Source organism: Phyllostomus hastatus, unplaced genomic scaffold (assembly GCF_019186645.2).
Source record: "Phyllostomus hastatus isolate PE091 unplaced genomic scaffold, TTU_PhHast_1.1 phas_contig_277, whole genome shotgun sequence".
Lineage (NCBI taxonomy): Eukaryota > Metazoa > Chordata > Mammalia > Chiroptera > Phyllostomidae > Phyllostomus > Phyllostomus hastatus.
In genome coordinates, this window is record NW_025333832.1 from 727019 (window position 1) to 739396 (window position 12378).

The window sequence follows — 12378 nt, forward strand, 5'->3', positions numbered from 1 at the left end:
CCTCTGCATTGTCACCTGCTCTTCACCTGTGCTCCAACCACATTTGGGATGGCTGTGTTTTCCCACAGGGGCTGGTGACCTGCTCAACCGGCTAGGGCTGGTCCGTTTACCCTCAGACAACCTGCACAGATCAGCCCCCACTGGTGTGGCTGGGCATGCTGGTGGGCAGGGAGGGCTGAGTGCTGAGTCCCCCAAACAGAAGAGTCCCAGATTTGGTGTCCAGTCGGGGCATACGCCCGCCCTGCGGGCCAGGTCCCTGCTTCTCTTCCTCCTTCTCCCTCTCTTCTGTTCTCGCTGATATTAAATCAATAATGAAAACTAAACAGGAAGAAAAAGAGCCCGCTCAGATCAGTCCAGGTTTCAGGCCTTTTCTCTGCCAAGAGCATGTAGCTGCTGCCTCTTCCAAGCACCTGAGGGGGTGTTGCTGTTCCTGCAAAAAGGGGCGGGTCCTGCCTTCCTAGGTGCCAGTGGCCAACAAGATGCCTTCTGAGAGGCTTTGGGAGGTGTTCCCACACCCTGGGCCCTCCTTCACTGCGTCCTCTAGGCTCTGGATTCTACTCTGGTCCCCTTGCAGGTCCCTCCCTCAGGTCCCAGATTGTCCCCTCAAACCACCAGCAGTGTGGACTCAGCCTTCTCACCCCCCACCGTGGGACATTCTCCTGGGAGTCAGTTGGTCCAGAAAGACACCCAGGGCTCTTGCCTTCCCCACTTCAGCCTTCGGACCTGCCCTCCCCTTCTCCACCCGAACCTCTTCCCTCACCCCAACCCAGCCTCCAGTGCCGGGGCAGGGGGCTGTTTTCCCCCAGGGAGATGCCCTCCCCTCCCCCTCCAGGTCCAGCCACCCAGGCTGCCCTCTAAGGCCCAGGGCACAAAGCCCGGGCATTTGTTAAAACAACAGCACAGAATACCTCAGCACAGAAACAGGTCACAGACTACACTGTTTAACATTTATGAAACATTTAATTCTGGTTTCATATTCTTGCTCTCTCCATCAACCACATCAGAGGGTATGTAAGCAGAACTTTGTGTGAGCAATTTTCCAATAACAGATCATTTCAATCAGCGATGATATTCACCTTAAATTGCATAGAGGAGACAAGTGGGATTCAGGGGTTACAGGAGTTTCATTGCCTTAAACGATAGAGACATAGTTTTGTTTACGAAGCTGCCGCTTCTTAAAGAAATGTGTGATATCTTTTACAGTGTTAACGATAGAGCCTTTCTCCAAAACAGCCCCAATCATTCTCAGCAGAAACGGAAGAACAGGTTTTACCACCTCTGCACATATCGGTTCAATATACAACACCATGGAGGTGTCGTCTAGATACACTATGAATTCCTTTGGCAAAGCAGCCACAATCCATTTCACCAGAAACATAAGAACATGTTTTATCATATCGGTGAACATATGTTTCATATGTGTCCTCATTGAGGTGTTGTCTAGATACACTATGAATTTCTTTGGGAAAGCAGGCACAATCAATTTCACCAGAAACAAAAGAACATGTTTTATCATATCGAAGCATATCGGTTCCATACACATCATCATCGAGGTGTCATCTAGATACACTACAAATTCCCTCAGCAAAACAGGCACAATCCATCTAACCAGAAACATGAAAACATGTTTCATCATATCGGCGCACATAGGTTCTACACATGTCCTCATCGAGGCGTAGTCTAGATACACTACAACTTCCTTTGGCAAAACAGGCGCAATCCATCTCACCAGAAACATGAAAACATGTTTCATCGTATCAGCGCACATACATTCTATATAGGTCCTCATCGAGGCGTCGTCTAGATAAACTACGAATTCCTTTGGCAAAATTATTATCAACTTTTCCGTGAGAAAAGCTGTCAGGAAGTTCGTTAAAAGGCGCACAGCAATGGTTTTTGATGATGAAATGACCTTGAAAATCATCCTGAATATTTGTTTGCCTCCAACCGGTTCTTAATTTAGAAAGGTGATCGAATAGCAACACAGAGAGACTAATGCCAGAGAAAAACACACAGAAATAAAACAGGAAAGAAATGTTTGTGATACTCACAGATGCCCTGGGAAGGAGAGGCACCGCGCACTGTGCAGGGACCAAGGAGGAATAGCAGAATTGGTAATGCGTGGGCAGACTTGCATCATTTAAGGGCGGAGCCAGGGCTGTTCTCGCGTGATTTCCTGGAGGGTGGGAAGACCCCGCAGGGTGGGAAAGTACCAATGGTCTGGACCCTTCTAGTCTAGCCGGGCTACCCTACCGGGTGGTGTGGAGCTGGAGGGCTGACTTCCAGTGGCCTGGGGCCCGACAGAGGGAAGTGCTTGTGTTACGGAACACAACAAGGGGGGCCTGGGACACTATACTATTATTGAAAGAAGGCCCCAGGTCCGTTATGTCCGCCGCCCTAGGAAAGACATTTCTTAATGCCAGAGATTCCTGAAAAGGAAAGGAAATGTTTATTTGATGCTACACTAACTTAAAGTAGTGACCTAACGTCTTTATCAAAAATCCTAAAGTCCCTAAAAACACCCACAAACACGCAGTCCTTCCTTCCTTCCCCCTTTGCCCAGTCCAGAGTACCGTATCTCAGGAAAGAAAATAGAAGTCCATGGCTCAGGCAGTCCTCTGGTTCTTCCCAGTTAGTCCTCCATCTCGACTGGGAGACCTCCCTGGGTTCCCGGCACCCTCCTCTGAGTTGCCGGGATCTCTGCTAAAACCAGGTGGTGGTTCCCCCTTCTAAAGCTGCAGGGGTCTCCACTCTGGCACAGGCACGTGGTTCTCCCTCTCTCAGGGATGTGGGAAGGGGAGAGTCCCCACTCTGCCAAAGCTGCGTGGTTCTCTTCCCTCAGGGCTGCAGGAAGGGAGAGTCCTCCCTCTGCCAAAGCCGCGTGGTTCTCCCTTCTAATGGCCGCCAAGTCTGGGTTTTCAAATCCCCGCGGCCAATCTTCCTCTGCAGCCTCATTTCCGACTCCTCCCACACTCGGCTTCACATGCCAGAACTCGTATCCTTCCAGGTTCACTGGGCTGCCATCATGAGTCTGGGCAGGTGTGGCCCCATGTCCTGGAGCCAATCTTCTCCGAGCTCCCACACAGGCGCTGTAGCTTGGGGGGATCTGCCCCCAGTCACGTCTTGGTGGGGAAGTTACTTCCATTCCCCTGGCTCAGAGATGATCACAGCTATTTAACATATCCATGCAACCAGCCAAAGGCTATAGATATGTTAAATGACCATGCCAGAGGGTAGCTGCAAGGCTGTTGCTATGCAAAACAGCTCTCAATGGCCTTGCTCCATTTGTCCCTTCCCCCCAACCCACACCCTGGGTGGTGGGGATGGAGACATCTTAAAATCTCCTGGGCATCTTAAGTTCTGGACCCTATTTCAAATGCCCACTTGGGGTCCCCCCTCTTGGCCGCACCTTGTAACACTTGCACAGGAGAAATCCTGGCTTGGTGCAGAAGAGTCAGACCCACACCAGGCCGGGGGCGGGGGGGGCGGGGGCGGGGGGCGGGGGGGGTGGATAATCAATCAAGCTGGAAGCAGAACAGAAGCGGGTTCATGTCTCCATAAAAGAAATAGATGTGAAGGCAAGGCCCTTGGCCCACTACAGTCTCCCAAAGGTTTCCTGAAAGGAAGGAGAGAGTTGCCTGGCACAGCCCTTGGTACCCCTCCCCAGGGTGGTTGGGGGCCTGTCCTCCTTTGTCACCCGCGGGGCTACTGGGCACGCTGTAAAAACGCGCAGACCAGTGAGAACAGAGCGGTCCACATACCCCCCAGACCACAAGACAGGGCGTCGGCCTAGTCCGCCAACCAGCCTGGACAGGACAGACGTGGGCAGACAGACAGACTGAAGAGCGTGTGGGGAGATGCCATGTGGTAAGGATGACAGAAAGGATGAGATGGGGGCCTCTCCCTCTGACAGCCACCACAGGACTCACGGAGTTCCCTGAGAACATCCCGGGCTCCTGCCCTAGAGGCTGAGAGGCTGAGGAGGAACAGGACACTGTCTCTAACCCCCACACCCCCACCCCGCTCCGTCCACCCACAAAATGCACAGCCCACAGCCGTGCTGCCTTTCAGTTACGTCATCGGGACAAAATACTGGGGAACTGCACGTGTGGTGTTCAGACCTGGCAGGTACTGCCACAGTCGGACGAGAAGGAAAGCGGCACATGTCACGTCTCTCTTGATGTCACACAGAGAACATGGCATCATGTCTGGGGCGATCCTGCCCAAAATACACCAAGGACATCCATTCTTGAGGAACTAGGAGCAAAGGCAAAACGAGCCATCTTCAACAAAATCTCAACTGGAAGTTGTTGGGAAAGGTCAGTGTCAGGAGTCAAAAACTCCAGCTCCAGAGACCAGGCACCTCAAGGCTGGACTTCCTCCTGGACTTGGTCCTGAGTCACTGAGGGAAGAGGGAGAAGGAAATCTCTCTCTCTCCCGTCTTTCTCTCCCACCTCCATGCCCCTGCTGCTTGAGCCTGCAAGGTCTCTCCTACCTGAGAGGTGGGTTCCTTCCTTGTGTTTTCTGCTGTACAGGTGTTAGTGGGAGAACGGGCAGAATTGGAAGCAGGTCTGTGGATTGGATTGTAATACTGTTTCCATGCTGATTTCCTGTCACGCACGGAGTGCGGAAGGGTCCTGCCAGTGTCCCCACTGCTCCAGAAGGCACGGTAGAGAATTGACACCACAGGGGTCCTAGCAGTGCACACAAAATGTTACTTCAATTCCTAGACCTCATGTAGGGGGATATTTTTCCTCAGGAGAATTTAAAATAACACAGACCCTTGTCCTTGCATCCAGGAACACCCAAGGAGTAGAATTTCTTCCAAAACCTTTCTCCAGAAGGCAAAGAAAACTTTCTCCATTTCACTCCAACAGAAAGTCATGGGCTTCGTGGTGGACACTGTTTCAAAGGCACTTGGACAAGTACCTGAGAACATAAGAAGATTCAGAAATCTTGAAAGGTTTCCAAGCCACGTAACGATACAATCAAGAACTTTTTGAAACTCTAAACCACAGGGCAGGAAAGACACGTTTGTTTCTATTAGGAGAGCATTTCCAGACATCAGGGCTCTCTCCACCTCAGGGAGACACTGGAACTGGGTGGGCTTGTGCGGATGAGCCTGCAGCCTGTGTCTGGGACACCTGCCCCCACCCATTCCAGTTGCCTTGGCCCCGAAGTGCCCAGCCCAACAGTTGCCTTAGTTCATGCAGAGCACCTCCAAGTGGCTTGGTCTGGGAGGAGAAAATCTCCTGTCTCAAGAGCAAGGTCAGGGACTGACTGGGCTCACTGAACTATGGGGTCTGAGGAGCTCAAGTCCAGAGGTCTCAGGGGGACTCTGTGCTCCACAGGCCCCCCAGAGTATCCGAGCTGCTGGGTCCTGTGTGCACATGCAGGTTCTGGGGAGAAGGGGCCTGGCAGGGGTGAGAGCAGCATTCCACCCTTTCCTGGGGTGTTCCCTTGTAGGGTCACAGCTCCCTGATCTCTGGAAAGCTGCTAAGCCGCTAGTATGCTGGGTTCCTTGCTGAGTGCCTGTCCTGGTCTCCATCTGCTCCTTGCCACCCTGGCCTGTCCCCCATGGGTGGGCATTACCTGTAGCTCCATTTTCATGCTGAGCTTTGGATAGCCCACTGGGATAGGGAATGGAGGGAAGTGGGGTCAGAGTGTAAGGCTGGAAGTCTCTAAGTGTGTCTGTAGCAGAGGCCAGGACTCTTCCCCAGCAGGGAAGTGCTGGGATTGGAGCTTCTTCACTGACACAGCTGGGCCCCACCCCTGTGGTCTCCCTCAGCCTCCTGTGCTCCATGACCAGCCCAGAGTCCAGTCCCACAGTAGGCCCTGTGAAGATGAGAGGGAACCCCAGCAGTTCACTGCAGACACCTGCTCTTTCCATACCCACTAGAAAGCCAGCTCTGATGAGAAATCTTTGCTGGTTTAATTTTCCAAAAGGTTTTGCCAGCTCGGGCCATGACTGTGTGTCCTGGGAGGGGTGGCAGTGGGAGAAGGGCTGGAAGGGGCAGGTGAGGGAAGGAATGAAGCTGAGGGAAGAGTCCCGGTGGAGGGTGCAGAGCACTGAAAGGACGGGGGAGGACAAGCAGTGTTGAGGAGAGCCTGAGGGAGCCAAGCTGGGAATGGGGTTGGGATCGGGGGTACAGCTGGGGATGGAGGACAGAGTCTCTTCAGCAGAAGAACCAGGCAGGGGAGGAAGAGGAAGAGGAGGCTGCTCTTCCAGGCCTGGTGGGTGTCTGCAGGGGCAGGGCGGCTTTTGGTGGAGCAAAGAACACAGTTGAAGACTCAGGAGTGCCCTTGATGCTGGGACCTTTGGATTGATGTTGGGCATTCTGGGTTGGGTGGGCACTCCCGTGGAGGGTAGGGGGGCTGAAAACACCGGAAAGTATGAAAAGAAAAAGAGTGCAGGGCCACTGTGTGTGAAGGAGGAAGAAAAAGATGTGTTTCTGCACAGAGGGAGCCAGAGAAAGGTGGGGGCACTTACCATCAGAGGCTCCCTTGCCTGCAGTTCAGCACAGGATGTCTTCAGGGGCAGAGTCCTTGGGGCCCTGAGAGAGGAGTGGGAGGGAGACCCAGGGTGAGGGGGAGACTGGCTGCCACTGGGGGACGGGCAGTGTAGGTTTCAGGAAGGAAGTGGAGGGAGTGGGGAGTTGAAGGCTGGAGAGGGGGCTGGAGGCCACTGCAACAGAGGGAGGAAGTCAGGGAAGAGAGCTGTTTGAGAGCCCAAGCGGGTGGCAAAACTCCAGGCTGGGGGAAGGGTGGGCCAGCCCAAGGGGCCCCTATCCTCTGCATGATGGGAGGGCAGGGGTCCCTGGGCTTCGGTCCCATATCCGGGCTTCCAGAGTGAGGTCCCGGGTTTCAGTGTCAGGCCAGGGCGGGTCTGGGGATACTTTCCCCCAAGGCTGGTGTGAGTCCTGCCTTTTCAGCTTCTGAGGGAAGAGCCCCAGAAGTGCAAAATGTTGCCTCCCCAGCACCCCAAGTCCTCTGATCCACAGGCTGCCATTGGCAGTAGGGTGCAGGAGGGGCAGCACTGGGTGGGGGCTGAGGGCCAGCCAGCTTGCAGACGGGTGTTGGGGTGCCTGGTGGGAGGGCAGAGAGGCGGGGGTGTCCTTGGATCCTGCCGAGCCGAGCCGGGGGGAGTGAGGGAGGTGGCGAGGGCTGGAGGCCCAGGACTCAGATGCCTGCAGTGGGGTGGGCAGGGTCCTCTGCAGATTTCACAGCCCTTTTCACTCTTTTCTTCAGTCTCCCACCCAGGACCTCTGCATTGACACCTGCTCTTCACTTGAGCTCCAACCACGCCTGGGATGGCTGTGTTTTCCCACAGGGGCTCCTTGCCTGTTCAACTGGCTAGAGCTCATCCCTAGTGCCCTCAGAGAATCTGCGCAGATCAGCCTGCACGGCTGTGGCTGGGCAGGTGGAAGGGCTGGCAGGCAGGTCCGTGCGCCGAGTCCCCCAAACACAAGGGTCCCAGATTCGGTGTGTAGTCCAGGCACTCACCTGTCTTGCGGGCCAGGTCCCTGCTTCTCTTCCTCCTTCTCCCTCCCTTCTGCTCTCGCTTATATTAAATGAATAAAGAAAACCAAGCAGGAAAAGAAAAAGAGCCCGCTCAGATCAGTCCAGGTTTCAGGCCTTTTCTCTTCTGCAAAGTGCATGCAGCTGCTGCCCCCAAACAAGGGGTGTGTCCAGCATCCTGGGTGCCAGTGGCCAACAAGATGCCTTCTGAGAGGCTTTGGGAGGTGTTCCCACGCCCTGGGCCCTCCTTCACTGCGTCCTCTAGGCTCTGGATTCTACTCTGGTCCCCTTGCAGGTCCCTCCCTCAGGTCCCAGATCGTCCCCTCAAACTCCAGCAGTGTGGACTAAGTCCCCCCACCCCTACTGCGGGACATTCTCCTGGGAGTCAGTTGGTCAGGAAAGCCACCCAGGGCTCTTGCCTTCTGAACGGTTTTCTTAGGCTTCGCCGAGGATAAATGCTAACCAGCCATAAAATTAGGCAGTATAGAGCTTTATTTGGGGTTTTAGCGCCCGGGCGACTTTTTTTTTTTTTTTTTCCTGGTCTGCACAGCGCGGGGCCGAGAAAAGCCGCCCGGAGCAGGGACAATGGCAGGGTTTTATTTTGGGTTGGCTCTCCTTGGGAGCTGGGGTTTGGTCCCTCATGAACCATGTGGCAACATGTCATTGGTGGTTCCCCTCGCGCCCTGCTTTGACGTCAGCCATCTCTTCCAGGTTGCACTTCAACGGCCATTTTGTCCTACCCCGCCCATCCTGACACCTTCCCCACTTCGGCCTTCGGACCTGCCCTCCCCCTCTCCACCCGGACCCCTTCCCTCACCCCAGGCCAGCCTCCAATGCCTGGGCAGGGGGCTGTTCTCCCCCAGGGAGATGCCCTCCCCTCCCCCTCCAGGTCCAGCCACCCAGGCTGCCCTCTAGGGCCCAGGGCACAAAGCCCGGACAGATGTCCCACAGATCGCAGAACAGAAACAGGCCACAGAGTGCACTTGTTTAAAGACACTTTACTTCATGTTTTCACGTTGCTCTCACTCTCTTCATCAATGAATCTCACTCTCTTCATCAACTGCATCAACTGCATAGTAAGAATAACTTTGCAGGAGCAATTTCCAATAACAGATCATGTCAATCAGCGATGATATTCACCTGCAGTCGCAGAGAGGGAGGCAAATGTGATTCATCCACCACACAAATTTCATGGCCTTAAACGAGACACACACTCGTCGGTTCAGGACACTGCCTCCTCTTAAAGAAACGTGTGATATCTTTTACAGCATTTACGATGGAGCCTTTCTGCAAAGCAGCCGAAATCATTCTCACAAGAAATGTAGGAACATGTTTTACCATCTCCGCACACATCTGTTCTATGCGCATCCTCATCGAGGCGTTGTCTAGATACACTACGAATGCCTTCGGCAAAATTATTCTCAACATTTCCATGAGAAAAGCCACCAGGAAGCGCGTTAAAATGCACACCGCAATGGGTTTTGACAATGAAATGACCATATTCTTGAAAATCATCCTCAACATTTGTTCGCCTCCAACCGGGCTCTTAATTCAGAGAGGTAATCAAATAGTAGGACACAGAGGCCAATGCCCAAGAAAAACACACAGAAGTAAAACAGGAAAGAAACGTTTCTGGTACTCACAGATGCGGTGGGCAGGAGAGGCACTGCGCACCGTGCGGGGGGGACCCAGGAGGAATGGCAGAATTGTGGGGAGACTTACGTCATTTGAGGGCGGAGGCAGAGCTGTTTTGGCGCGATTTCCTGGAGGGCGGGAAGGCCCCAGGGCGGGAAGCTCCAAGAGTCTGTAGCCTTCCTGCCTTTCTGCCTTCCTTCCGGTCCAGCCCGGCTACCCCTGGAGGGTGGGGGTGGAGCTGGAGGGCGGACCTCCAGTGGCCTGGGGCCCGACAGAGGGAAGTGCTTGCACAGGAGAAATCCTGGCTTGCTGCGGTCAGAGAGTCAGACCCCAGGGGGGAGGATTTCAGTCAAGCTGGAGACGGAACAGAAGCGGATTCCTGTCTCCGTAAAATAGACGTGACGGCGAGGCACTTGGCCCACTACAGTCTCCCAAAGGTTTCCTGAAAGGAAGGAGAGAGTTGGCTGGCACAGCCCTTGGTACCCCTCCCCAGGGAGGTTGGGGCCTGTCCTCCTTTGTCACCCGCGGGGCTGCTGGGCACGCTGTAAATACGCGCAGACCAGTGAGAACAGAGGGGTCCACATACCCCCCAGACCACAAGACAGGGTGTCAGCCTAGTCCGCCAACCAGCCTGGACAGGACAGATGTGGGCAGACAGACAGATTGAAGAGGGTGTGGGGAGATGCCATGTGGTAAGGATGAGAGAAAGGATGAGATGGGGGCCTCTCCCTCTGACAGCCACCACAGGACTCACAGAGTTCCCTGAGAACATCCCGGGTTTCTGCCTTAGTGGCTGAGAGGCTGAGGAGAAACAGGACACACACAGGGCATTGTCTCTAACCCCCACTCCCCTACCCTGCTCTTTCCACCCACAAAATGCACAACCCACAGCCGTGCTGCCTTTCAGTTAGGTCATTGGGACAAAATAAGGGGGAATTGCAAGTGTAGTGCTCAGACCTGGCAGGTACTGCCACAGTCGGACGAGAAGGAAAGCGACATATTTGTCATGTCTCTCTTGATGTCACACAGAGAACACGGCATCATGTCTGGGGTGATCCTGCCCAAAATACACCAAGGACATCCATTCTTGAGGAACTCGGAGGAAAGGCAAAACGAGCCATCTTCAACAAAATCTCAGCTGGAAGTTCTTGGTTCCAGAGACTGGGCACCTCAAGGCAGGGCTTCCTCCTGGACTTGGTCCTGAGTCAGTGAGGGAAGAGGGAGAAGGAAATCTCTCTCTCTCCCGTCTTTCTCTCCCCCCTCCAAGCCCCTGCCGCTTGAGCCTGCAAGGTCTCTCCTACCTGAGAGGTGGTTTCCTTCCTTGTGTTTTCTGCTGTACACGTGTTAGTGGGACAGTGGGCAGACTTGGAAGTGGCTCTGTGGACTAGATCGTAATGTGGTTTCCACGCTCATCTCCTGTCACGCACGGAGTGTGGAAGGTTCCTGCCAGTGTCCCCACTGCTCCAGAAGGCACAGTAGAGAACTGACACCACACGGGCCCTAGCAGTGCACACAAAATGTTACTTCAATTCCTAGACCTCAATTAGGGTGATATTTTTCCTCAGGAGGATTTAACATAACACAGACCCTTGTCCTTGCATCCAGGAACACCCAAGGAGTAGAATTTCTTCCAAAACCTTTCTTCAGAAGGCAAAGAAAACTTTCTCCATTTCACTCCAACAGGAAGTCATCGGCTTCATAGTAGACAATGTTTCAAAGGCACTGGGATGAGTACCCAAGAACATATTGTCAGGATGGGCAGGGTAGGACAATTGGGAACCTAATTACAATTATAGGGTTTTGGACTACAAATATGGCCACCACTCGGACTACAAATATGGTCACCACTTGGACCACAAGGAATATGGCCCCTGAATATGCCTGCCATTTGTACTACAAGTAATATGGCGACTGAACTCTGACCCGGAAGAGGTGACTACATCAGTCCAGGAACCACCAATGTTATGTTGCTTCTTTGTTCACCAAGAACCAATCCTTGACTCTCCCGCAAGATGTCAAGCCATATAAAACTCCCACCCTTTCCCTTGCAGTCTTTTCTTAGCCATTTCTCCTCAGGGTGGATAAAAGACCTCAAGAGAGAAGGGAAAGGGTGGGGTTTTATATCGCTTGACTTCGTGCTGGAGCCAAGGATTGGTTCTTGGTGAACAAAGAAGCTACATATCATTGGTGGCTCCTAGTCTGACGTCGCCACCTCTTCTGGGTCAGAGTGCAGTCACCATATTACTTGTAGTCCAAATGGCAGTCATATTTGTAGTTCAAAATACTAATTGTAACTAGGTTCCCAATTGTCCTACCCTGCCCATCCTGACCGTGGGGTCTAAGAAAACCTTACACACATGAAGATTCGGAAATCTTTAGAGTTTTCCAAGCCACGTAACAGTACAATCAAGAACTTTTTGAAACTAAACAATAGGACAGGAAAGACACATTTGTTTCTATTATGAGAGCATTTCCAGACATCAGGGCTCTCTCCACCTGAGGGAGACACTGGACCTGGGTGGGCTTGTGGGGATGAGCCTGCAGCCTGTGCCTGGGACACCTGCCCCCCACCCAATCCAGTGCCCTGCAGTGCCCAGCCCAACAGTTGCCTTAGTGCATGCAGAGCACCTCCAAGGTGCTTGGGCTAGGAGGAGAAACAAAAGATCTTATCTCAGGAGCAAGGTCACGAACGGACCGGGATCACTGAAGTATGGGGTCTGAGGAACTCAAGTCCAGAGCGTTTCAGGGGAACTCTGTGTTCCCCAGGCCCCCCAGATTTTCCAGGCTGCTGGGTCCCAGGTGCACATGCAGGTTCTGGGGAGAAGGGGCCTGGCAGGGGTGAGAGCAGCATTCCACCTTCCCTGGCGAGTTCCCTTGTAGGGTCACAGCTCCCCAGTCTCCTCGGGAAAGCTGCCAAGCCGCTAGTACTCTGGGTTCCCTGCTGAGCGCCTGTCCTAGTCTCCATCTGCTCCTTGCCACTCTGGCCTGTCACCATGGCTGGGCATTATTAGCAGCTCCATTTTCTTGCTGAGCTTTGGACAGCCCAGTGGGATAGGGAATGAAAGGAAGTAGGGTCAGAGTATACACCTGGAAGTCTCAAAGTGTGTCTGTGGCAGAGGCCAGGGCTCTTACCCAGCACCAGGTGTTGGGATTCGAACTTCTTCACTGAGACAGCAGGGTCCCACCCCTGTGGTCTCCCTCAGCCTCCTGTGCTCCATGTCAAGC

The 12378-nt window shown here is 53.6% G+C and overlaps 2 long non-coding RNA genes across 2 annotated transcripts; both read right to left on the minus strand.

Annotated features, from left to right (window-relative positions):
* Nucleotides 1–4088: 4088 nt before the first annotated feature.
* LOC123818247 lies at nt 4089–6606 on the minus strand. Its single transcript, XR_006785599.1, has 3 exons — nt 6491–6606; nt 4782–4929; nt 4089–4694 (listed from the first exon to the last, which is right to left on the minus strand). It is a non-coding gene; the product is annotated as an uncharacterized LOC123818247 (long non-coding RNA).
* A 1894-nt stretch (nt 6607–8500) lies between these two features.
* On the minus strand, nt 8501–9293 carry LOC123818246. Its single transcript, XR_006785598.1, has 2 exons — nt 9162–9293; nt 8501–8658 (listed from the first exon to the last, which is right to left on the minus strand). It is a non-coding gene; the product is annotated as an uncharacterized LOC123818246 (long non-coding RNA).
* Between the last annotated feature and the right edge of the window lie 3085 nt (nt 9294–12378).